Genomic DNA, 26936 nt, shown 5'->3' on the forward strand with positions numbered 1-26936 from the left:
ACATAAAAAAGACACATTAGCAAGAATTAAGTCCAACAATTTAAAACATAAGCCTGAAGGAGAAAAATTTTTTTATTTCATTAGAAAAATACAGCTATTTTTGCTCTATAATCTAATATCTAAATTATGGGTTAGTACAGAGAAATGTGTTTTCCAGTAAATGTACCTGAACATGTATCTTGAATAAGAAAATGAATTTTCTTAGTACTCCTTGCTCCAAGCATTCTGAGTCCTTTTTTTGGTACTGATTAATATCACATGAGAGACAATACAAATTTCATGCTGCCTAAAAGGGAACTGAAGTAGGAATATTCAACAGCTCCCCTGCTATGGTTCGTAACATTACTCAAGTGATGATACTTAACATAAAATCCTTGTCTCCCACCCCAAATTCAGGACTTTCATCTCATCTTCAATCAATTGTCCTTAATTTAGTGCAATTTAACTTTGGAATTTCTACATATGGTACTTGCTAAAGTATTTAAGATAGGGAGGTGGCTCACAATTAATGTGTGTAAAGCTTACCCAGACTAGAAGCTTCTGTTGGATTTTCCAGACCTGAACAACTTTTCTCTGGTGAGGAAGGTAAAGGAATTCAGGGAAGGGGGTGAATTTCTGCCTACCTTAGCCCACATGGACCCATCCTTACAAGAATAAAGTGATACTGCCCCATCTTTGACATACTGTACAAATCTCACTTCCTCTGGGAATATGTCTCTGAACTCTTGAGATTGGATCAAATGGCCCTCCTTTGGTTAGAGAACACTGTGCTTCTTGCTTATATCATGTATTTCTCTTTCAGTCTCAAAAGGCCAAAAATATGAATCAAACCAGCTTATACAAGAAAAGACTGTTTTCTTTAGCAATGTATATATCTTCAGTGCCCAGTACAGTATGTGGCATTTATTCATTTCAACAAATATTTATTGAGCATCCACAACAACAACAACACGCTACACTTTATTCTAGTAAGTGTGGAGCTAATGCTTGAAACATGAGTAAGACCTCCCTTCCCATCTGCAGCTGGGACTAAGAATCAATCTTGCACCATAAACCTGGGACCTCCCGTGTCAATCAAGATACAATTGTTTCGGGATCCCTGGGTGGCGCAGCGGTTTGGCGCCTGCCTTTGGCCCAGGGCGCGATCCTGGAGACCCGGGATCGAATCCCACGTCGGGCTCCCGGTGCATGGAGCCTGCTTCTCCCTCTGCCTGTGTCTCTGCCTCTCTCTCTCTGTGTGTGACTATCATAAATAAAAATTAAAAAAAAAAAGATACAATTGTTTCCCTTAACTATCATTGTTTTTGTCCAGTTGTGCTTCTCCTTAGTTTTCTATTGGTTTCCCAAGTGCCTTGCTATAGCTAGAACACTGCCTTGCATTCTAGTCTACTCAGCAAGAAATGAGCCCTTGTTTATTTCCAGCACAAAGTTTATGAGCTCTCTGAATCAAGATGCACCTGTCCCTTTAGTTTCAAACCCAGCCACTGCCCATTCTCTACAGAAGCTATTTCAACTTCTATTCTTCTTCTTCTTTTTTTTTTTTTTTTTTTTTTTAATGATAGTCACACACACACACACAGAGAGGCAGAGACACAGGCAGAGGGAGAAGCAGGCTCCATGCACCGGGAGCCCGACGTTGGATTTGATCCCGGGTCTCCAGGATCGCGCCCTGGGCCAAAGGCAGGCGCTAAACCGCTGCGCCACCCAGGGATCCCCTCAACTTCTATTATTCTTTTTTTTTTTAATTTTTATTTATTTATGATAGTCACAGAGAGAGAGAGAGGCAGAGACACAGGCAGAGGGAGAAGCAGGCTCCATGCACCAGGAGCCCGATGTGGGATTCGATCCCGGGTCTCCAGGATCACGCCCTGAGCCAAAGGCAGGCGCCAAACCGCTGCGCCACCCAGGGATCCCCTCAACTTCTATTATTCTTAAACCTAGTTTACCACTGCTACCTTTCAGTCTCCCAACAGATAATCTAACCTCCTATCCCAAGAGTGAACAGAAGACATTTGATACAAATATCTGGAAATTTATATCTGCACATCTTCAACATTATCTGCACCTTCACCCATTGTTTCCTTCTTTCCTGCTTTCATTATGGAAAAACTTCCTTCTCCTGAGAAAAAAGCAAGCTCCTCAAGCTAGGGTCTAGTTTTCATTCTGTCTTCTGTCTCTTTGACTTTTTTTTTTTTAAGATTTATTTATTTATTTATGATAGACATAGAGAGAGAGAGAGAGAGAGAGGCAGAGACACAGGAGGAGGGAGAAGCAGGCTCCATGCCAGGAGCCTGACATGGGACTCGATCCCGGGTCTCCAGGATCACACCCTGGGCCAAAGGCAGGTGCCAAACCGCTGAGCCACCCAGGGATCCCCTGTCTCTTTGACTTTGAAGCATGACTTTCGTTTGAATGTAAAAATTCCCTCACAAATCAGACCTATTAACTTTTCTGTACAATGTCTAAAAATCCTTCAGAGTAGCTGAAAAGGTAGCAAAGCAATGTTCTCAATAAGGGTGTGAATAAATCAAGATTTTTATCTTCAACACTCTTGATATTTTGGATGGGATAACTGGGGGAGTTGGGTGGGGGGGGTTCCTGTGGAGTAAAGGATGATTAGCTGCATCTCTGGCCTCTACTCACTAAATGCCAGTAATACCCCAAGTCCTGACAGCTAAATATCTGCAGACATTGTCAAATGACCGACCCCAGGGGGCAAAATTACCCATTTGAAAATTAGCATTATACACAATCAGAAAACAAAATGCAGGATTCGAAAGCAAGATTAAAAGTTTTATACTTCTGGATTCAGAATCAATCTGAGTCATGTTTCAGTTTGAACACCATTAATGCTTTCAGGGTTAAAATATATTGTACAGCTGACCCTTGAACAACAAAGGTTTGGACTGCATTGGTCTACTTATATGCAGATTTTTTTATAGTACAGTGGTATAAATGTATTTTCTTTTCCTTATAAGTTTCTTTTTTAAAAAAAAAAAAAGATTTTATTTATTTATACATGAGAGACACAGAGAGAGAGGGAGGCAGAGACACAGGCAGAGGGAGATGCAGGCTCCATGCAGGGAGCCCAATGTGAGACTCAATCCCGGGACTCCAGGACCATGCCCTGGGCCAAAGGCAGGCACTAAACCACTGAGCCACCCAGGGATCCCCTCCTTATGATTTTCTAATAACTCCTTTCTCTAGCTTACTTTAAGAATACAAGCATCTAATGCATGTAACATAAAAAATATGTATTGGCTATTTATGTTATTGGTAAGGCTTCTGGTCAACAATAGGCTATTAACGATTTAGTTCCAGGGGAGACAAAAATTATACAGAAATTTTCAACAGCCTGGGTATTGGTACCCCTAACTCCCATGTTATTCGAAGATCAACTGTATAGTGAAATTGTGGTAAAGAATTAAATAGTTAAAAATTCAGCTAAGATAAAGTTATGAATGACAATGAAATAAGTCAAGGATAGAAAGATCTAAAAAAGTAATAAAAGAAGAATAGATCTTCATTTTGAAACATGTATAAAATATAATAATTAAAAATTTGATCTTCTCTATTTGTTCTTTCTATGGGAAGCTTTGTTGAATGAAAAGAAAAACTGCAAAAATCTATGAAGTGGCCCAGTATTCACAATATCCTCCTTGAGAATGTCTATAAATATCCCACCAGAGAAGGCTTTCTGAATTACATAGTTATAGTAAAAACTATTACTTCCTCTTCTGCTTTGTAGAAAATAAGGCACAGATTAAGAAGAACCCTTCCAAACAGTATAATGAAATAGTGTACATTTATTATAATTTAAGATGTTTCATTACTTAGTTGCCCTAATTCACATACACATATTGGTACATGTCATGCACTCAATAGGTTAAATATGTTCAATAGGTTAAATATATTCATAGTCACTTTTATTAAAAATTAGGTAAAGGGGGACGCCTGAGTGGCTCAGCAGTTGAGCGTCTGCCTTTGGCCCAGGGCGTGATCTTGGAGTCTCAGGATGGAATCCCACATCGGGCTCCCTGCATGGAACCTGCTTCTCTCTCTGCCTGTCTCTGCCTGTCTCTCTGTGTCTCTCATGAATAAATCAATAAAATCTTTTAAAAAATATTAGGAAAAGGACCATTAAACATACCTAGCAAATAACGCTCCATACTAATTTTATTTCCATGAGAAAATTCAATTTGCCTTTTATCATTTCAATTCATTCTTTCTCCAGAAAGGGAAACTTGACAGGAACAGAATATGTTGTGGTTAAGTGTAAGGGCTAGAAGCAAACTATGTGGGTTTGGATGCCAGGCTCCTTCACGTGCTAATGTGTGATACTGGGATAATCACTTACATTCTTTGTGCCTACCACATAGGATTAAATGAAATAATGCATGTGGAAAGTACAGTGCCTAGTATGTCCATTGCTACCACTAACCATCCCTTTTCTCTAGCCACAGCATTAAGGCTAATCAACATGCCAGTCAAGAACAGGGCTTGCAGGACCTTACAAGAACAGGACTAGGACAAATTTTGCACAGAAAGTGATAATCAACTAATGATGACTTTTCTTTCTGACATATATCTAGACTCATTGATATCTGCTTCTGGTATCTGTTTCAGGTATGGTTCTAAAAATCTCTTGGGGGCTTCCTGTTGGTGGACTGTTATACTAATCATCAAGAAAGGAATGATCTAGGATTTAGCACATTCTTCATATAACAAAATCTAATTTTGTTTCTTAAAAAGGAAAATAGAAGAAAATATGCTTCACAAAAAAATAGAGGTAAAGAAAATATAGGGAAGTAGTGTTCTCATGGATTAATCTCACAATTATTAAATGTCTACTATGCACAAGGAGTAATTTTGCTGGGTGTAAGAGAACAATATGAAGATGAATATAATATGATGGCTATTATCAAGCAGTAGAGACAAATATAAAGCATATATATTAGGTAACAGATTCCATAGCAGAAGCATGAGTTAAATGCTGTAAGAACATAGAGGAGAAAGAGAAAATTAAATAAAATATAGGCAAACAGAGAATTTATTTGATTTTTAGGAAGACACATATAAGACTGTCTATAGGAGGACATGGACAAGGAAGGGTGGATACTCCATTACCCTCAGCTACACTACTTCACCTTCACCACAATTTTGGTATGGGAGATATGGTAAATTTAAAAAATATCCGTCAGAATAAGAAAGATTGTATGCTGAGAAGTATATGTAAAAAAGAGGATTGTCTCATGCATAATACAGAGTGAGGGAATTTACGGAGTGATTATATACATGGACACTACACACCAACTTAAAAATCAACTGTCACAGGGCACCTGGGTGGCTCAGTTGGTTAAACGTCCGACTCTTAATTTAGGTTCAGGTCCTGATCTCAGGGTCTTGAGATGGGGCCCTCATAGGATTCAGCTTAAGTCTGCTTGTCCCTTTCCCTCCCTCCCCCTCTGTCCTCCACTCCCTCAAAAACTAGGCTAGTGTGTGTGCACATGTACATTCTTTCTCAAATAAATAAATAAAATCTTAAAAAAAAAAAGCCACTGTCACCTTTTATTTCTATGTGGTGCAATGCTTATCATTGCATCAGTCTACTTGATCAGGGCCTAAGGCTTTATTTTCTGTAAGACCATTCGGATTCTCAATAAACTTGGAATAACTTTGACATTCTTAAAATAAAAAATAAAAATTAAAAAAAACACAACCAAATAAAGAAAAAACCAAACAAAAAATAAATAGATCAACTTTATGTGACTTCATTAGCTAGCCTTTCCTTCATTATCTGGTCTGCTTCACTGTAGACAAAATTTAACTCAAGGATGAAGCTGCTAGCCAGAAGGCATGTTCTTAAGTCCTTTGAGAGCATAGACTGATTAGACTTTTGATTAGACTTTTTCTTCAGGAAGAGTAAACTAGCAAGAAAAAAGTTGTCCTAATTTTTTAGCTACTGCTACCACTTCCCTCTCCACCCTCATCCATTTCCTTAATTTATTTGCCTTTCTATATCTCATTTATCAATTTTCTCCAATAGTTATGTCTCAGATTTGTAACAAACTCAGGGCATATCTATTGTTCTTGCTTTCAGAGTAGGTTCCAGAAAATCACTATGACTGGAAGGAAACCTGGTTTACTGAATTGAAGTAGCAACTTGGAAAAGATAGCTCTAGAATGTTCTAAACACTATTATTTTATTAATGCACAATGTGTAGCAGAGCAACATGATTAACCTCCCAAGAGTATCGTGAATTTTAAAAACAAACGAACAAAAAGGGATAAATTGTACTAATCTATGATACAATCATAAGTAATTATTTCAAAACTACTCTCAGTGAATAATAACATGGAGAGATTGGTTTTTAGAATGGCTTTAAATGAGATCAAATATAATTTTTGATTCTTCTTAGAAACACTTTAAATTTATTTAAGAAAAAATATTTAAAAGAGCAACAGGCAATGAAGATAGTCTAATTTCCAAAATGTTCCTTTTGAAAAACTGTCATTTCTAAAACTGAATTGATAAGATTGGATCTTATAGTTCCAATAGATAGATAGATGATAGATATATACGTAAATGAATAAAATGATTTAGCTACTCTTCACTTGAAATTTAGATTTGGCATTAAATTCAGTACCAATAGTAAATGTTTACCTTACTTTGTACTTACCTGTGGTTCAGCAAAACATCTATTTCAAAAAATGTCACATTTTGCCCTATGATTTCTCTACTCTGCAAAGGTGCCATGGGATTACTGTTTATGAAAGTAGGAAGATGGCCTGATGGGTAAGACACCGGACAAATCTATATTCTTGTCCCAACTCTACCATATGCCATGCAAGCTTGTTGAATCTCATTTTCTTATTTGAAAATGGGGACAAAAGTATTGTTTTCTGCTTTACCCATAGAGTTGTTGTGAATACCAAAAGACATGTAAAATACTTTTAAAAATTGTAATGATTTTGTACAGCCTTTACTAAAGATATGTAATGAGGCTCCTAATATATTTATATATTTTTTTCAAACTCTTTAAAAATACATCTATAACTCAAAACACATATCTATAACCCTCATCATGATTTTTCATCAATTCTTTTAAAATAATATACATTAGAGTATGAGGATTAAGCTCATAAACTTTTGAGTCAAACTGCCGCTTACTAGGGCAAATTAATTTCTTGATCTCTAAAATTGTATGTAACAATAGCTCCTACCTCACCCTCAGAGCTGTTGTGCACATTAAATTCATTAAAATATGCAGAGTACCTAGAACAATGATGCAATAGACACAAGTATTAGTTCTTCTAAGAATAAAGATCTGAAGAGATATGTGAATCGGCTGGTAATTTTATTATCACCAGAGGTAGATATTTAAATAATCAGACCATATGATTCATTTATTCTTTCAGAAAAAAAAAAAAACTTCAAAATTTATCCACCTCTCTTAAAATCCACTTATTTTTTGCATTTAAGAAGATAAGATCAAGAAAACCTTGAAAGCCTAAATACTCATTTCTTTGCAGTTTCTTCTTTTTTTTTATTTTTTTAATTTTTTTTATTTATTTGTGATAGTCACAGAGAGAGAGAGAGAGAGAGAGAGAGAGAGAGAGAGGCAGAGACACAGGCAGAGGGAGAAGCAGGCTCCATGCACCGGGAGCCCGACGTGGGATTCGATGCCGGGTCTCCAGGATCGCGCCCTGGGCCAAAGGCAGGCGCCAAACTGCTGCACCACCCAGGGATCCCTTTGCAGTTTCTTCTAAGAAACAAAAAGATATAACAACATGACTCAGTAATTCAGAGGATATGACTAAACAACATCATATTCCAGGCTTTCTCTTCCCTTTGGTGGCTCACTTCTGGATCTGCAATACTTACTCGTAAGAAAAAGGAAATGATGATTAAGGACATTAAATGAAAAAGGTGTCTTCCAACTACCCTACCTGGAGATCAAAATAATCTACCATGCCTGGAAAACAGCAAGAGAGCCTCATGGTCATGATGGATACAACAAAGTCCTGTCTTGAGAAACAATCACAAATTTGTTTTCTTATCATCTATTTCTGAACAACTGCAAACTGAATTTCAAAAACTTGACTGCATGTCAGTTATTCTTTCTATTGAAAACTACTTGTTTTGCACCATTTTGATACATGGACCAAAATAAAGATAGAGAGGTTATCTTCTCTATGGTAACTACACAACAAAGAACGTTTTCTTCGTACAAGAAGAGTTTCACATAGCTACATTTTTCACCATTTAAGACCCAAGTTCTTTCATTTTTCCAAGTAATCCAAATAATAACTAACGCTTATTATGCTCCAGATATTACTTCTCGTGCCTTCCACAAGCTATCTCATTTAATTCTTGCAATTATTCTATGGGTTAAGACTAATATTAATTCTATTATATAGATGAGGAAACTGAGCCTCATGGAAGTTATATAATTTGCTCATGGGGAGATGCTCAACATGTGCTAGAGCTGGGATTTGAACCCAGACAGTCTGGAGCATCATGAGAGTTTACATTTTAATAATCACAATAATTTATAACATGTCCAAGGTCAAACTCAGTATTTCACTCCTCTTTTAAACTTTTCCTCATTCTTGGGGGTGGGGGGTAGAAAGAAACTTTTCCTCATTCTTTATCTTGTATTTGAGTATCTCACAACCATCCCCTCCAATTGCATATAAGCAATCATCGAATCTTACAGACTTTTTAACTCTTTATCTCTTTCATGAGGTCTATATTCATATACACATCTGCCTACTAAAATTTTCCATTTGGAGATCCCACATGTACCTTAAATTCACCATAATTTCTCATCAGTCTCTTAATCATGTATTTCCTATTATGGTGAATAACACCATTATCCTCTCATTTAAGGGAAAAAAAAGTAATTTCTGCTCCTTTGGCCATCTACCCATCAAACACATGTGTCATATGTGCACATGTGTGCAGACACATACTACCCAACCAATCAAATCACTGTTACCTGTTAATTATCACCTAAACTATCACAAGTGTCTCTTTACTGATTTTCCTGTCTGCCTCTAATTTCATCCCATGGTCCACATCACTTCAACCTAACATCTGTACTGCTAATGTGTAACTTCATTTATGGCATGAACATCTGCTTATCTTTCTCCTGCTTGCATTTTCAAAATGGAGTATATAAAATAAATTCTGAACACTTCTGCAAAAAATACAAGACTCTTCAGAATCTGATGTCTGCTTATTTACTTATATTAATCTTCCAATGCTATTGCCCTTTTCTGGAGTATTTATTTTCTGGGACTCCAACAAATCTTACAAGCTTCACTTGAAATGCTGCCTCCTTCATGAAGATTCCCTGTCTCTTGATGGCACACTTCGATGCTAGGGCTCTCATACTTTCAGCAATTTGTCAATATTTCTCTATTATAACAATTGCCTTATAACTATATAGCTGTTTGTTCATACATCTATCTTCTCACTACTGTTCTGAGAGGCAAACCAATATATACATTTTAAAATTATAACATTTTAAAAATGTGACACATTCTTATTGTAGACACCTTAGAAAATTCAATAATGGGGGGGGAGGAGCAAGATGGCGGAAGAGTAGGGTCCCCAAATCACCTGTCTCCACCAAATTACCTAGAAAACCTTCAAATCATCCTGAAAATCTATGAATTCGGCCTGAGAATTAAAGAGAGAACACCTGGAACGCTACAGTGAGGAGAGTTCGCGCTTCTATCCAGGTAGGAAGACGGGGAAAAAGAAATAAAGACACAAAGGCCTCCAAGGGGGAGGGGCCCGCGAGGAGCCAGGCTGAGGCCGGGGCGACTGTCCCCAGGACAGGAGAGCCCCGTCCCGGAGACGCAGGAGCTGCACCGACCTTCCCGGGTGGAAAGGGGCTCCAGGGAGTTGGAGCAGGACCCAGGAGGGCGGGGATGCCCTCGGGCTCCCGGGGACACTAACAGACACCTGCGCCCCGGGAGATGCGCCGAGCTCCCTAAGGGCTGCAGCGCGCACTGCGGGACCCGGAGCAGCTCGGGGGGCTCGGGGGCGGCTCCGCGGAGGGGGCTGCGCGGCCCCGGGAGCAGCTCGGAAGGGCTCGGGCGGAGGAAGAGGCTCCGTGCGGAGGGGGCTGCGCGGTTCCAGGAGCAGCTCGGAGGGGCTTGGGCGGCAGCTCCGCGGAGGGGGCTGCGCGGCCCGGGAGCGCGAATCCACCAGCGCAGGCTCCGGAGCACAGGGCGCCGGGACACAGCCCAGGATCCGGCCTCCCCCGGGACAGGCAGAGGCCGGGAGGCCCCAGGACAGCGAGGACGCTCCTGCCCCAGCTGAGCAGAACAGCAGCCCGTCCCGGAGCCTCCAGGCCCTGCAGACGGAGAGCTCGGGAGTTACTGCGGGGGCTGAATCCAGGTTTCCAGAGCTGCCCCGCCACTGGGGCTGTTCCTCCTGCGGCCTCACGGGGTAAACAACCCCCACTGAGCCCTGCACCAGGCAGGGGCAGAGCAGCTCCCCCAACTGCTAACACCTGAAAATCAGCACAACAGGCCCCTCCCCCAGAAGACCAGCTAGACGGACAACTTCCAGGAGAAGCCAAGGCACTTAAAGTACACAGAATCAGAAGATACTCCCCGGTGGTTCTTCTTTTTTTTTTTTTTTTTTTTTTTTGTTTTGTTTTGCTTTTTGATTTGTTTCCTTCCCCCACCCCCTTTTTTTTCTCCTTTCTTTTTCTTTCTTTTTCTTCTTTTTTTTTCCGTTTTTTTTTCTTCCCTTTTTTTTCTCTTTCTCTTTTCTTTCCTTCTTTCTCTCCTCTCTTTTTCTCTTTTTCCCAATACAACTTGCTTTTGGCCACTCTGCACTGAGCAAAATGACTAGAAGGAAAACCTCACCTCAAAAGAAAGAATCAGAAACAGGCCTCTCTCCCACAGAGTTACAAAATCTGGATTACAATTCAATGTCAGAAAGCCAATTCAGAAGCACTATTATACAGCTACTGGTGGCTCTAGAAAAAAGCATAAAGGACTCAAGAGACTTCATGACTGCAGAATTTAGAGCTAATCAGGCAGAAATTAAAAATCAATTGAATGAGATTCAATCCAAACTAGAAGTCCTAACGACGAGGGTTAACGAGGTGGAAGAACGAGTGAGTGACATAGAAGACAAGTTGATAGCAAAGAGGGAAACTGAGGAAAAAAGAGACAAACAATTAAAAGACCATGAAGATAGATTAAGGGAAATAAACGACAGCCTGAGGAAGAAAAACCTACGTTTAATTGGGGTTCCCGAGGGCGCCGAAAGGGACAGAGGGCCAGAATATGTATTTGAACAAATTCTAGCTGAAAACTTTCCGAATCTGGGAAGGGAAACAGGCATTCAGATCCAGGAAATAGAGAGATCCCCCCCTAAAATCAATAAAAACCGTTCAACACCTCGACATTTAATAGTGAAGCTTGCAAATTCCAAAGATAAAGAGAAGATCCTTAAAACAGCAAGAGACAAGAAATCCCTGACTCTTATGGGGAGGAGTATTAGGGTAACAGCAGACCTCTCCACAGAGACCTGGCAGGCCAGAAAGGGCTGGCAGGATATATTCAGGGTCCTAAAGGAGAAGAACATGCAACCAAGAATACTATATCCAGCAAGGCTCTCATTCAAAATGGAAGGAGAGATAAAGAGCTTCCAAGACAGGCAGCAACTAAAAGAATATGTGACCTCCAAACCAGCTCTGCAAGAAATTTTAAGGGGGACTCTTAAAATTCCCCTTTAAGAAGAAGTTCAGTGGAACAGTCCACAAAAACAAGGACTGAATAGATATCATGATGACAGTAAACTCATATCTCTCAATAGTAACTCTGAATGTGAACGGGCTTAATGACCCCATCAAAAGGCGCAGGGTTTCAGACTGGATAAAAAAGCAGGACCCATCTATTTGCTGTCTACAAGAGACTCATTTTAGACAGGACACCTACAGCCTGAAAATAAAAGGTTGGAGAACCATTTACCATTCAAATGGTCCTCAAAAGAAAGCAGGGGTAGCCATTCTTATACCAGATAAACTAAAATTTACCCCAAAGACTGTAGTGAGAGATGAAGAGGGACACTATATCATACTTAAAGGATCTATTCAACAAGAGGACTTAACAATCCTCAATATATATGCCCCGAATGTGGGAGCTGCCAAATATATCAATCAATTATTAACCAAAGTGAAGAAATACTTAGATAATAATACACTTATACTTGGTGACTTCAATCTAGCTCTTTCTATACTCGATAGGTCTTCTAAGCACAACATCTCCAAAGAAACGAGAGCTTTAAATGATACACTGGACCAGATGGATTTCACAGATATCTACAGAACTTTACATCCAAACTCAACTGAATACACATTCTTCTCAAGCGCACATGGAACTTTCTCCAGAATAGACCACATATTGGGTCACAAATCGGGTCTGAACCGATACCAAAAGATTGGGATTGTCCCCTGCATATTCTCAGACCATAATGCCTTGAAATTAGAACTAAATCACAACAAGAAGTTTGGAAGGACCTCAAACACGTGGAGGTTAAGGACCATCCTGCTAAAAGATAAAAGGGTCAACCAGGAAATTAAGGAAGAATTAAAAAGATTCATGGAAACTAATGAGAATGAAGATACAACCGTTCAAAATCTTTGGGATGCTGCAAAAGCAGTCCTAAGGGGGAAATACATCGCAATACAAGCATCCATTCAAAAACTGGAAAGAACTCAAATACAGAAGCTAACCTTACACATAAAGGAGCTAGAGAAAAAACAGCAAATAGATCCTACACCCAAGAGATGAAGGGAGTTAATAAAGATTCGAGCAGAACTCAACGAAATCGAGACCAGAAGAACTGTGGAACAGATCAACAAAACCAGGAGTTGGTTCTTTGAAAGAATTAATAAGATAGATAAACCATTAGCCAGCCTTATTAAAAAGAAGAGAGAGAAGACTCAAATTAATAAAATCATGAATGAGAAAGGAGAGATCACTACCAGCACCAAGGAAATACAAACGATTTTAAAAACATATTATGAACAGCTATATGCCAATAAATTAGGCAATCTAGAAGAAATGGACGCATTCCTGGAAAGCCACAAACTACCAAAACTGGAACAGGAAGAAATAGAAAAACTGAACAGGCCAATAACCAGGGAGGAAATTGAAGCAGTCATCAAAAACCTCCCAAGACACAAGAGTCCAGGGCCAGATGGCTTCCCAGGGGAATTTTATCAAACGTTTAAAGAAGAAACCATACCTATTCTCCTAAAGCTGTTTGCAAAGATAGAAAGAGATGGAGTACTTCCAAATTCGTTCTATGAGGCCAGCATCACCTTAATTCCAAAACCAGACAAAGACCCCACCAAAAAGGAGAATTACAGACCAATATCCCTGATGAACATGGATGCAAAAATTCTCAACAAGATACTGGCCAATAGGATCCAACAGTACATTAAAAAAATTATTCACCATGACCAAGTAGGATTTATCCCTGGGACACAAGGCTGGTTCAACACCCGTAAAACAATCAATGTGATTCATCATATCAGCAAGAGAAAAACCAAGAACCATATGATCCTCTCATTGGATGCAGAGAAAGCATTTGACAAAATACAGCATCCATTCCTGATCAAAACTCTTCAGAGTGTAGGGATAGAGGGAACATTCCTCGACATCTTAAAAGCCATCTATGAAAAGCCCACAGCAAATATCATTCTCAATGGGGAAGCACTGGGAGCCTTTCCCCTAAGATCAGGAACAAGACAGGGATGTCCACTCTCACCACTGCTGTTCAACATAGTAGTGGAAGTCCTAGCCTCAGCAATCAGACAACAAAAAGACATTAAAGGCATTCAAATTGGCAAAGAAGAAGTCAAACTCTCCCTCTTCGCCGATGACATGATACTCTACATAGAAAACCCAAAAGTCTCCACCCCAAGATTGCTAGAACTCATACAGCAATTCGGTAGCGTGGCAGGATACAAAATCAATGCCCAGAAGTCAGTGGCATTTCTATACACTAACAATGAGACTGAAGAAAGAGAAATTAAGGAGTCAATCCCATTTACAATTGCACCCAAAAGCATAAGATACCTAGGAATAAACCTCACCAAAGATGTAAAGGATCTATACCCTCAAAACTATAGAACACTTCTGAAAGAAATTGAGGAAGACACAAAGAGATGGAAAAATATTCCATGCTCATGGATTGGCAGAATTAATATTGTGAAAATGTCAATGTTACCCAGGGCAATATACACGTTTAATGCAATCCCTATCAAAATACCATGGACTTTCTTCAGAGAGTTAGAACAAATTATTTTAAGATTTGTGTGAAATCAAAAAAGACCCCGAATAGCCAGGGGAATTTTAAAAAAGAAAACCATATCTGGGGGCATCACAATGCCAGATTTCAGGTTGTACTACAAAGCTGTGGTCATCAAGACAGTGTGGTACTGGCACAAAAACAGACATATAGATCAGTGGAACAGAATAGAGAATCCAGAAGTGGACCCTGACTTTATGGGCAACTAATATTCGATAAAGGAGGAAAGACTATCCATTGGAAGAAAGACAGTCTTTTCAATAAATGGTGCTGGGAAAATTGGACATCCACATGCAGAAGAATGAAACTAGACCACTCTCTTGCACCATACACAAAGATAAACTCAAAATGGATGAAAGATCTAAATGTGAGACAAGATTCCATCAAAATCCTAGAGAAGAACACAGGCAACACCCTTTTTGAACTCGGCCATAGTAACTTCTTGCAAGATACATCCACGAAGGCAAAAGAAACAAAAGCCAAAATGAACTATTGGGACTTCATCAAGATAAGAAGCTTTTGCACAGCAAAGGATACAGTCAACAAAACTCAAAGACAACCTACAGAATGGGAGAAGATATTTGCAAATGACATATCAGATAAAGGGCTAGTTTCCAAGATCTATAAAGAACTTCTCAAACTCAACACCAAAGAAACAAACAATCCAATCATGAAATGGGCAAAAGACATGAACAGAAATCTCACAGAGGAAGACATAGACATGGCCAACATGCATATGAGAAAATGCTCTGCATCACTTGCCATCAGGGAAATACAAATCAAAACCACAATGAGATACCACCTCACACCAGTGAGAATGGGGAACATTAACAAGGCAGGAAACAACAAATGTTGGAGAGGATGCGGAGAAAAGGGAACCCTCATACACTGTTGGTGGGAATGTGAACTGGTGCAGCCACTCTGGAAAACTGTGTGGAGGTTCCTCAAAGAGTTAAAAATAGACCTGCCCTACGACCCAGCAATTGCACTGTTGGGGATTTACCCCAAAGATACAAATGCAATGAAACGCCGGGACACCTGCACCCCGATGTTTATAGCAGCAATGGCCACGATAGCCAAACTGTGGAAGGAGCCTCGGTGTCCAACGAAAGATGAATGGATAAAGAAGATGTGGTTTATGTATACAATGGAATATTACTCAGCTATTAGAAATGACAAATACCCACCATTTGCTTCAACGTGGATGGAACTGGAGGGTATTATGCTGAGTGAAGTAAGCCAGTCGGAGAAGGACAAACATTATATGTTCTCATTCAGTTGGGGAATATAAATAATAGTGAAAGGGAATATAAGGGAAGGGGGAAGAAATGTGTGGGAAATATCAGAAAGGGAGACAGAACGTAAAGACTGCTAACTCTGGGAAACGAACTAGGGGTGGTGGAAGGGGAGGAGGGCGGGGGGTGGGAGTGAATGGGTGACGGGCACTGGGGGTTATTCTGTATGTTAGTAAATTGAACACCAATAAAAAATAAAAAAAAAAAAAAGAAAAGCAGAAGGAAGGCCCCAGTAAAAAATAAAAAAAAATTAAAAAAAAAATAAAGAAAATTCAATAATGGGATGCCTGGTGGTTCAGTGGTTGAGCATCTGCCTTCGGCTCAGAGCATGATCCTGGGGTCTGGGGTTCGAGTCTTGCATTGGGCTCCCTGAGAGGAGCCTGCTTCTCCCTTTGCGAATGTCTCTGCCTCTCTCTGTGTGTCTCTCATGAATAAATTTTTAAAAAAAGAAAACTCAATAATGTCCAATAAAAATGTGAATTTATTTATATTTCTTGCACAAAGAAAACACCATTATTTAAAAAATAGCTCTTCTATTCATATACATACACTTGCACATTCACATGCACACCACATGCTACATATTAATTTGTCTTAGAACATTCATAGATTGTTTTGGTTTTTTTTCTAGCAGCTAGCACAGGGCCTACCACATAGTGAACAAATATTTACTGAGTAAATGAATAATTTCAAATCTATGCCCCGTTTCTCCGTGTCCCTGGCTTCTGCCTTATAATCATTCTTTTGAGCTACTCTAATAATCTGTAATTGGTTTCATTGCTTTCCCTTGGATTTACCCTCCATGTTGCTGTCATGATTATATTATGAAATAAAAACCTTGCTACATTATTGTCATGTTTTTTTTATTGTCATGTTTATAAATCTTTTGGTAACTTTTATTGGCTATGAAATAAAAATGCAATTCCTTATCACTCAAGTCTTTTCACAGTTTAGTCCTAATATACTCTCCTGACCCATCTTCTGTCATTTCTACCTCTTGTATCTGGCATCAGCCTAGTCACACTAGACAATTCATGGTTCTCAAAGATATACCATCGACTCTCACTCTGCACTCATGCCACTTGTTCTGACCAAAATATCCTACTACAGTCTTCCTTATCAGGCAAATATTTGCTATATCCTTCAAGGACAAATGTATATTTATTTTATACAGTTAAAAACTACAGATATTATATATATTATATATAAAGTATATATAATGTATATATATTCAATATTTCCTCCATTTTCCAGCCAAGTGATTCATTCTTTCAGCTGTTTCCATAGAAGTCATCCCAAAAGCTAACTAAAGTTTTGTAAAACTGCATTCTCTGACCCCTACTAATGGAGGTTCAGATTTTGCAGAAGTGGAGTGGAGACAGGAATCTGTTGTTTTAAAAACTCACTACATCCCAAAATAAACAATGCCAGACTGAATGCGGTTCAGTTCTGGGCCAGACTGAACTCTGCATTGCTGAGTGCTAAACATTGTTCTTAAAGCATGACTCAGGATCATGCTAGAAACAGCCAGAAGTGGAGCATCTTGGGACCCATACTTTCAGGTATTAATAAAACCAATCATTGTTTTTCATCGGTTTTATGCAAATGAGTCTTTGGGAAGTGAAATCAGCTTCTGTTATTTCAAGCTGTTCAAAAATACCAGGGAAATGGAGGGATTGAAAAAAGTAAAACAAAGGAATAAATTATTAAATATAGACAAAAAAAAAGAAAGAAAAGGATATAAAGTCATGTAAGCTGTGTCTATAACACTGTACTCATGGGGGAAAAAAGTGAGGAGGTGAAGAAGCACAATGAAACTAGTTATTAGAAAAAAAAATGATTTGTGTCAAGGAGCCACCAAGGGCCTTGGCTTATTCAAATCAGCAAAACTATTATCCTAGAATGCCATTACTAGCTCTAAACAAGTCACTTAGTGCAAAATTCTTGGGATTTTCCTCATTCAAAAAGATATGCAACTCCTTTTGAAGATTTTAGTTCAAAGTAACTCTGTGCAAAACCCACCCTCCTTTCTCTTGGGTACAATATGCTCATTCATTGAACAAGTGCCCAGAGAAGAAAAGTGCATTAATAGTTGATCCCTTCTAAAGTTAACTTTAGAATCAAGAGTTTTAGTGACAGAAAGACTGTTAGAAGGTTTTCTAGACCATACTTCTTAACCTTTTCCATGACAGAGTGCACACAGAAAATGGTATTTGTGTGGCACATTGGGATAAAGAGACTATAGGTGACTGGCTAAGGGGCTCCTGCTGCCAGTGGGTAGGTGTCAAAGAGCTCAGTATCTCCCAGAATCTCTGTAACCCATAATACTCGAGAAGATATACTAGATAAATCAATGCATCTTAGGAGAAAACTTAAGCCCCAAAAGGTGGCTTCACACCAGAAAGTTTAACAAAGTCACTTAGTAGGAGAGCAAGCACTGGATTTTCACATGCCTCATATGAACAGTAGTCCCAATCTATATGCCATTCAGAATTCACTAATTCTGATCATTGGTAGAGTCATTTGAAGGGACCCACCAATTCACTGAGGCACCAAGCTTTAGCAGTAGATTACAAAAACGATGATTTCTCCCACAAATAGCTGTACTGTTTTCAACAGTATTTAAATGCCACTTAAAAAAATAACAAAGACATTCTTTCAGAATTCTCTTAACTCATTGAAAAATGCCAGATAAAATCCTAAAAGCACTTTATTAATAAATGGAAGAAGCTGCCAGGAATTAAGCAGGCGTATGAGTCCAGGGAAGTAAGTAAGAAGCAACTGGGTGCCCTAGGAGAACGTATATATCCAGGATGCCTTGAACTTTGCATCTTCCCAGAGCAGAAATCTCCATTAGTGACCCTCCAGCATGAAAGCCATGCTCAGGAAAAGCTAGGTGCTCAGGAAAAGCCAGGTACACAGGAAAAGTATTCACTATAAATAATTGAATAAACAACCCTTCCTCACAGAGGCAAGCAGCAAAGAAAACTATCTAAAAGAGATTTAAATACGGGCCAAAAACTCTCCTGGGAATTTGTAGCCACTGGAAGATTCAACCATGGATTTAGAATCAAAATTTTCACTGTCTATATGATATGGAAAATCACAAGCTAAAAGTTTTCATTTCTGGACCCATTTAAACCAGACTCAGGTCTGTAATGGCCTCATATATGTGCCAGAAAGAAACACAGGAATAAGTTAGGAAAGTCCAAAGGATTGTGTTGTATTGTGAAGAAAAGTTTACAATAAAAGAAAAATCACAAAAACACATGAGAAACTAAGCCACCACAAACAGTGTCATAGAAATTATAAACAATTGGAACTTGGGTCCTGGAAATGTACAAATACAGAGAATATACTAGAAAATAAATTTATATGTTGAAAGAATTCTTAAAAGGTGAAAAGAGGAGGTAAAAACCTCACAAATAAGCAACAGATTAGGTAGATTTGGGAAAAGAGATCCAGAAATAAAAGTATAGCAATTAAAAGTAAATATTCAATGTAACAAACAGCAGATAAATACTATGGTGGACAGAATTAATAAAATGGAAAATTCTTGGGCAAAAAGAGAAATTATTCAGAAAAAAGCAATAGAGATAAAAGATGGGAAAAATGTTAAAAAGAGTTGAAGACACAAGGAAAACCAATAAAGTTCAAAATATATCTAGTCAGAGTTTCAGGACACCAGGCAAATTTAACCAAAAGGAAGTAATATAGCCATAATTAATGTCAGACAAAATTATTCTTTAAAGGAAAAAATACTAATAATAAAGAAGAAAACTCTATAAAAATAACAGGATATAATTTTAAAAAATCATACTTAGAGATTTATATTATTTATATATAAATTGATAAAATTGGCACATACACCTTAAATCTGCACAATGTTGCACATCAAATGTATTTCAATAAAAAATAAAATGGGGGAATATAAAAAGAAAAACCAGTAAGGTTGCAAATAATGTGAACAATAAAAATAAATTGATTTCATTGATACATATAGAAGTCTACATCCAGTAATTGGAAAGAATTGGTATCAGACAGAACACATTTTCTGACCATTAGAAATTGTGGCAAGGGTTCTGATTTTCCTATCAATCCTGGGTGTGGACTTAAACCCCAGTTTTATAAACTCTTTTATATTTAGGAGACTTAGATCAGTCCTGTGGAATGTAGGTAGAAGTGATGCATGTATTTTAGGCCTGAACACAGAATATCCTGTACAATCTTCTACACTCTTGCTTCCTCTTCATCTAAAACATACAGAGCTGCATGTTGAGAATGTTGGCAATTTAAAAAAAGGAAGAAACCTATTCTATGTGTCACACATAGAAATATTTAGGATGGACTTTGAATGAACAAGAAATAAACATGTACTGTGTTAAGCCTTTTAAATTTGGAATTGTTTGTTGTGACTGACAGCTTATCATGAGAACACAGAAATTATAAAAATAAGATGAGAGCTAAAAATTTCTCCAGTTGCAAAGTTTTAAACACAATTCTGGTAACTCAAGAGTTAAAGAGAAGAGTGTAATAAACATTTTTAAATATTGGAATTAAAAATAAATAAACCCAAAGAAAGTTGGAAAAGGAAAATCATATGGAAAAGAATGGAAATAGAAACAAGCATGTAATAGAAGAGAAACAAAAATGAAATGTTGGCTTTTGAAAAGACTAATAAAAATAGCAAACCCCTCGCAAATTTGATTCAGACAAAAAGGTAAAGGAAAAAAATCAACAATAGGAGGAATGAAAATGTGTAATACTCCAGATACAGCAGAAAGTTTAAAGATAAGAGAATACATAAGGTAAGAGACACTGTCTTTTGTTCTGGAGTTGTCAGGGATGTTTGCATAGTGAATAGCCTTGGAAGATACAGTAACTCCAGGGCACCAGGGTGGCTCAGTCAGGTGGGCATCTGGCTTTGGTTCAGGATATGATCAAGGTCCTGGGATCAAGACCCACATTGGGCTCCCCTCTCAGTGGAGAGTCTGCTTGTCCCTCTTCCTTGGCCCCTCCCCCCTGCTCATGCTCTCTCACTCTCTCTCTCTCTCTCTCAAATTAATAAATAAAATATTTTTAAAAATAAAAATAAAATTAATTAATAAAAGATACAGTGTCTCCTTCTGGAGCAAAAAGCAGTCACACTTACTGCCAATTAAAAAAGATTCAGGTTCCCTAGGTTTAGGGTTTCTCTCCTATAATGCCACCCAGTGCATATGTAAGCATCCATCTGAGCCCATCCATGCTGCCCAAGTGGAGTTGGAAACAAGAACTGATGCAAACATAAAGCTTATGCTACTTGCTGTGTCTTAAGTAAAGTCCTTTATCTCCAGCTCAGGAGTTCATATCTTCTGCCAGTGTCTATGAGTCTGTGGTAAGATAACTTGTTGGCTTGCAAGTATGGTAAAATGTCACTGCTCTCACAGTACTGAATAAGATAATTTGAAAATGTATGTAGAAGATCTACAATGAGCCAAAATCTTATTAAAGAAGAACAGGAAGAGGGTACTTGCCTTGCTAAATATGGGTTCATTATAAAGTTATATAATTTAAGAGAGTGCAATATTTAAATGGAAATAGATTAGTGGGCCAATGGAAAATAACAGCTGTCATAGAAACAGACCTAACATAAATAAAAACTTAATATATGACAGAGTTGAATTTCTAGGTAGGAAAGATGCACATTCTATAATTGAAGCTAGGACAAGTGTTGCCCATTTGAGTATAAGAAATTGGATCACTACCTCATACCTGCCAAGAAAGTTAATTTCAGATGGAATAAGGTTTTAATGTGAAAAAGCAAAACTTTGTAAATTTTAGACGAAAATAGATTTATGACGTCCATTTAGAAAAGACAGGAAAAGCACCAATCATAAAACAAAAGATTGATGTATTCAAATACATCAAAGGTTAAACTTTGTTTAAACCAAATCTATAAAAAAAAAGATGTCAAAACAAAGTTGAAGAAGGAAAGCAGAGAAATATTCACTTATACAAATAGCTAAGGAAGGATTAGTTACCAGACTACTTAACAATTCCTTTTTTTTTTTTTTAAAGATTTTATTTATTTATTCATGAGAGACACTGAGAGAAAGAGAGGCTGAGACACAGGCAGAGGGAGAAGCAGGCTCCTTGCAGGGAGCCCGATGTGGGACTCCATCCGGGTCTCCAGAGTCACGCCTTGAGCTGAAGGCGGTGCTAAACTGTTGAGCCACCCGGGCTGCCCAACAATTCCTAAAAATCAAGATGAAAAATACAAACAACCCAATAGAAAAAGAGACAAGGATAAGAACAGACATTTTTCAAAGAGAAATATGAATGAATGTCCAATAAACTTGGGAAGGACACAACCTTACTGTAGTTATTGGGGTACTACAAATGAAACCACATTTTACACCTATTTGATTGGTGACATTATAAAAGTCTAATCTGCCAGGTGTGGAGGAACAAAATGGAGTAGAACTCATATCTGCTGCTAGTAGGAACATAAATTGGTATAATCATTATGAGCTCTGAACTGAACTCCTAGCTTTATTAAGAAACGCTCTTGCATAAATGACCCCAAGAGACATGTACAAGTGTTTATAGGAACACTGCTTCTAATGGAAGAAAACAAACACCTCTCAGTAAGAGAACGGATTAGTAAAAGCGTGGAATATTTATACAATGGATACTAAATGGTAGTGAAAATCAGGAACCAGCAGCTATAACATAACATGGATAAATCTTAGAAACATTTTTCCAGTGAAAAAAGGAAGTTGCAGAAGAACATAGATAATTTGTTAATATTTTATAAAGTTCCAAAATAGCCCAAAACAAACCACATACTTTAGCAATGCATACATGCTCATGGGAAAACCCATGAAGATGACCCAGGAAATGACTTAAAGTATTAATTACTATGAGACTTCTGGAGAGGGACAGGGAAGCAGGGAGAAGATAGAAGGGACAGATAGGGCTTCAGTAGCATTGATAGCAGTCTATTTCTTAAGTTGGGCAAAATGTAAGTGAAAAACATGAGGGAGAGAAAATGATGTACTTACAGTATGGCACTGTATTTATCAGAAAAAAATCTGTGTATGACTGAATCGGTACGATTCAAACCCATGTTGTTCAAGCCTCAACTGTTAAGGTAAGACTTGGGAATGTCATCCACATTTAAGGAGCTTCCGGAAGGCAGCCCTGTAACCCTGATGAGGTGACATAGCAACCAGAAAGGAGGGGAGTGTTCTACAGCTTTAGGAAGAATTCTTGGCTGTCCTAATTATTCCCCTGGCGCTCCCTCCTCCTCTCTAGCTGAGTAGTGAGAAAAACTCCCAACAGTGACAGAGTCCTGCATATCCTGTGCAGTATGAAAAGGCACTGGGTGGGGGGTGGTGGTGGTGCAAGTGCATCATTCTAAAGCCACAGGCATGTTTTTGAAATCCATCCTCTGTGAGGGATGCCTGTTTGTAATTTAAATGGACTGGTGCTTCTACTTTCTTCACAAAGGCTTTGATTACAGCATAGTGTAACTATGAGATAACTAATCTCTATTCCTTTCTAAATGTAATCTGTACTCTGATTTGGAAAAAGAACAGAGGTTGGATTTTATTCACCTTCGTATACCTGGGTGTCTGGTATTTGGCACATAGAGTATGTAAAGGATTTTTGTTTGGAGGAGTGGAAAGATGGTACCTATAGATTTCTGTTTGGCTCCTAGGTTTGCAAAGTAGTTCCAATTCATGGCTACTTTATAAATTTTCTGCACACAGAAAGTAGAATCTATCCCAGAAGCAGCAAAATTGGTTATTCAAGGTCTTTCTCTTGCTAACAGCTTTATTCCTAAAACATCAAGTTTTTATAGCAACAGGTATACATAAGACAGTAAGCATCTCACTAGGAGTAAAAGACATGCCTACCTTAAAGATTTTAAGTTTAATGGGGAGATATGAATTGTGATGGTTTGGACCATCATTACCATTAAAGACAGTGTAAAGAACATCTATTATGAAGCCAAACAATCTGGGTTTGAATCCTTGCAACAATGCTTCTGAGCTAGGGTAGGTTATTTAGACTTCTATGTTTCTGTTTCTTTACCTGTAAAATAAGAGCTGATTAATGAGGTAATTTACATAAAACACCTAGAACAGTATGTGATACACCATAAGGGGTATAGAAATGATAGTTGTTATAAATGGTTATGGTGGTGGTGATGGTGGTGGTAGCAATGCTTCCCTCTATAAATGCATCACCTGGGAACTTCTAGTTATTCCCCCAGTAGTCTCAGAGTCCTAGTATCCTAGCCAATTCAAGTAAGTTTTAATGTTCAATTTGGAAATTATAAGAATGAGTTGAGATTTTTTTTATTAAAAAAAAAAATCCTCATCCAATTAATCCAATGATAATCTCTTAACAGGGAAGATAGAAAAGGGTCTTTCTGGTCCTTGTTTGGACCAGTTCATCAATCAGTTAATAAGTCCTTGCATAAAAACTGATTCAGCTTCTTAGAGGGATATTTGCAACTAAGTCATTTGGGTGCTCTTACAAAGAAAAAATACCCTTAAACTGAAATATTCTAGAGGAAGGAAAGGAAAATTCCTCTGCTTGACCCATAAATATCTAAAACTTTTCTTTATCCACTTGGTTCCTCCAATTCTTATGGAAGCAGTTCCAAAATCTTTCTTTTTCATTCCTCTCCAGGCACTCTGTTGCTAAAATCTCAGCACATATAAGTATGCTTGATCATATTCCATCCATCTTACTATCACCATCTAATTCTTTCACTTCCAATATGGCCTTTCTTCTGCAGAAGAAAAATTTTCTTGAAATACTCCTCTTCCTTTGTCTTGTAAATCAGGCAAGTTTCAAATTTGCTGCTCCCTGCTGCCTTAGCTCAAAAAATTATTTAGGAAATGCCACCCAAAGGGAAAGTTGTGAATATTTACATTAAAACTTTCTTCTTGGGATCCCTGGGTGGCGCAGCAGTTTGGCGCCTGCCTTTGGCCCAGGGCGCAATCCTGGAGATCCGGGATCGAATCCCACGTCGGGCTCCCTGCATGGAGCCTGCTTCTCCCTCTGCCTGTGTCTCTGCCTCTCTCTCTCTGTGTGACTATCATGAATAAATAAATAAAATCTTAAAAAAAAAAAATTTCTTCTTATGCAAGTCACACAGTATACAACTTTCTCCCCAAAGGGACTATGACATCCTCAAAAGACAAAAACCACATATTACTCATTTTTATAAATGCCTGAAATAGGCATAACCTAATGAAGCCACAGTATGATTCTTGAGCCCTAACCACATATACTTTCTACTGTACCATCTATGGGTGTTTCAGCATTTCACTTAGGAGGAGGCTAAGTGAGGGAATTTTGAGGGAAAAGGGTATGGGAAATCAGTTTGAAACAACATTTGCATAGCAAGCAGGCTTTTTGCTTAGATTGTATGCTTATTGCATTCATTCATCCCATCCATCCATTTATTAAAATATATTAAGTGCCAACAATGTGTCAGATACTATTCTGGGTGTTAGAAATACAGCAGAGAACAAACAGATAATAGTTTGTGCCTTTGTGGCATTTACATAAATATGGTAGATAGTGAATAGTATTATGGAGAAAATTAACTCAGGGAGGTTGGGGAATTCTAGAGGGAGGAAGTGTATTCTATAACAGTGTAGACAAAGAATGCTTTACTGAGAAGGTGACTTGGGAGAGCCACACAGAAAGCCAAAAGAAAGTGGTCCTGACAGAAGGAACAGTGTGGAATGTTTGAGCAAAGCAAAGAAGCCTGGAGGTCTAGAACAGTAAGAGCAGAAGAGAACAGAAGATGTGGTCATAGAATTATCAGATGGTAAGAACATGGAGGATATTTTTAGGCTATTCTTAGGACTGGATTTACTCTAGGATACGAAGCCATTAGAGCATGTTTGAGCAGAGGAGTGAAATTTGGTTTTAATTTTAATTTATTTTATTTTATTTTTTAAAAGATTTTATTTATTCATTCATTCATGAAAAACATACAGAGAGAGAGAGAGAGAGAGGCAAAGACACAGGCAGAGGGAGAAGCAGTCTCCATGCAGGGAGCCCGACACGGGACTTGATCCCTGGTCTCCAGGATCATACCCCCGGCTGCAGGCAGTGCTAAACTGCTGAGCCACCCGGGCTGCCCTGGTTTTAATTTTTAGAAGGTTCTAGCTACCTTTTGAGAAGACACGTAAGTAAGATACATGGAGAAATAGAAGACCGATCTACCTCTGATCAATCTCCTGACTTCTTTCTCCCTACTCTTCACTTTTCTCAAATATGCCAGACATGTTAACACCTTGAGGTACTTGCTCCTTCTTCCTGGAATGTTCTTCTCTTTATATATCCACATAGCTTCTTCTTGTCCTTCCTTTGGGTCTTTATTCGTATGTCACCTTTTTAATGAGGCCTTCTTTGGTCATCCTAAAATCACAATCCCTCCTGCCAACAATGCTGCCTGCTTTCTCTACTTTATTGTTTTTCTTAGTAATTATCATTACCTAGCATATGGTATATTTTACTTGTTTATCTTGCCCTATGCCTTTCCACCCTTTCCACTGGAATGTAAGCTCCATGAAGATGGGAATTTTAAAAATTTTATTTACTACTCAGTGCCTAGAATAGTACCTAATACATGCCAGTTGCTCAATCCATATTTGTTGAATGAATAAACTAAGAAGAAACAGAGGAGGAAAACCAGGAGTATATGGGTTCCTGGAATTGAGACAAAGCTTCTTGTATTATAACAGTATCATATAGTGATAGGTGGTAGTACACTTATGAGCACAGTATAATGTATAGAGTTGTCAAATCACTGTACTGAACACCTGAAACTACTGTAACATTATGTGTCAACTATACTTCAATAAAAAAGAATAAAGTCTTTCTAATACTCAAGATGCATTTTTAAAAAAGATTTTATTTATTTATTCATGAGAGATGGGGGGGAGAGAGAGAGAGAGAGAGAGGCAGAGGGAGAAGCAGGCTCCATGCAAGGAGCCCAATGTGGGAGTCAATCCCGGGACCCTGGGATCATGCCTTGAGCTGAAGGCAGACGCTTAACCACTGAGCCACCCAGGTGTCCCTCAAGATGCATTTTTGACTGATGATATATGCATACATTTGAGATGGATTGAGGTTGTGTTTGCAGGCATGCACACAATTTCAGCTTCATGAGTTTTGATACAAAATAAGGGAGCTAAAGTTCTCCTAACCAGCATCACCACTGCATATCATGGAATCAGGAGATAAGAATGCAGAGTGAACAACAGTGGTGAAAG

General features: G+C 38.4%; 1 long non-coding RNA gene across 1 annotated transcript; it reads right to left on the minus strand.

The window, feature by feature from the left end:
- Positions 1-7341: 7341 nt before the first annotated feature.
- Positions 7342-22811, minus strand: LOC140623650 (uncharacterized). Its single transcript, XR_012023198.1, has 2 exons — positions 22692-22811; positions 7342-7766 (listed from the first exon to the last, which is right to left on the minus strand). It is a non-coding gene; the product is annotated as an uncharacterized lncRNA (long non-coding RNA).
- Between the last annotated feature and the right edge of the window lie 4125 nt (positions 22812-26936).

Source organism: Canis lupus, chromosome 33, assembly GCF_048164855.1.
Source record: "Canis lupus baileyi chromosome 33, mCanLup2.hap1, whole genome shotgun sequence".
Classification (NCBI taxonomy): domain Eukaryota; kingdom Metazoa; phylum Chordata; class Mammalia; order Carnivora; family Canidae; genus Canis; species Canis lupus.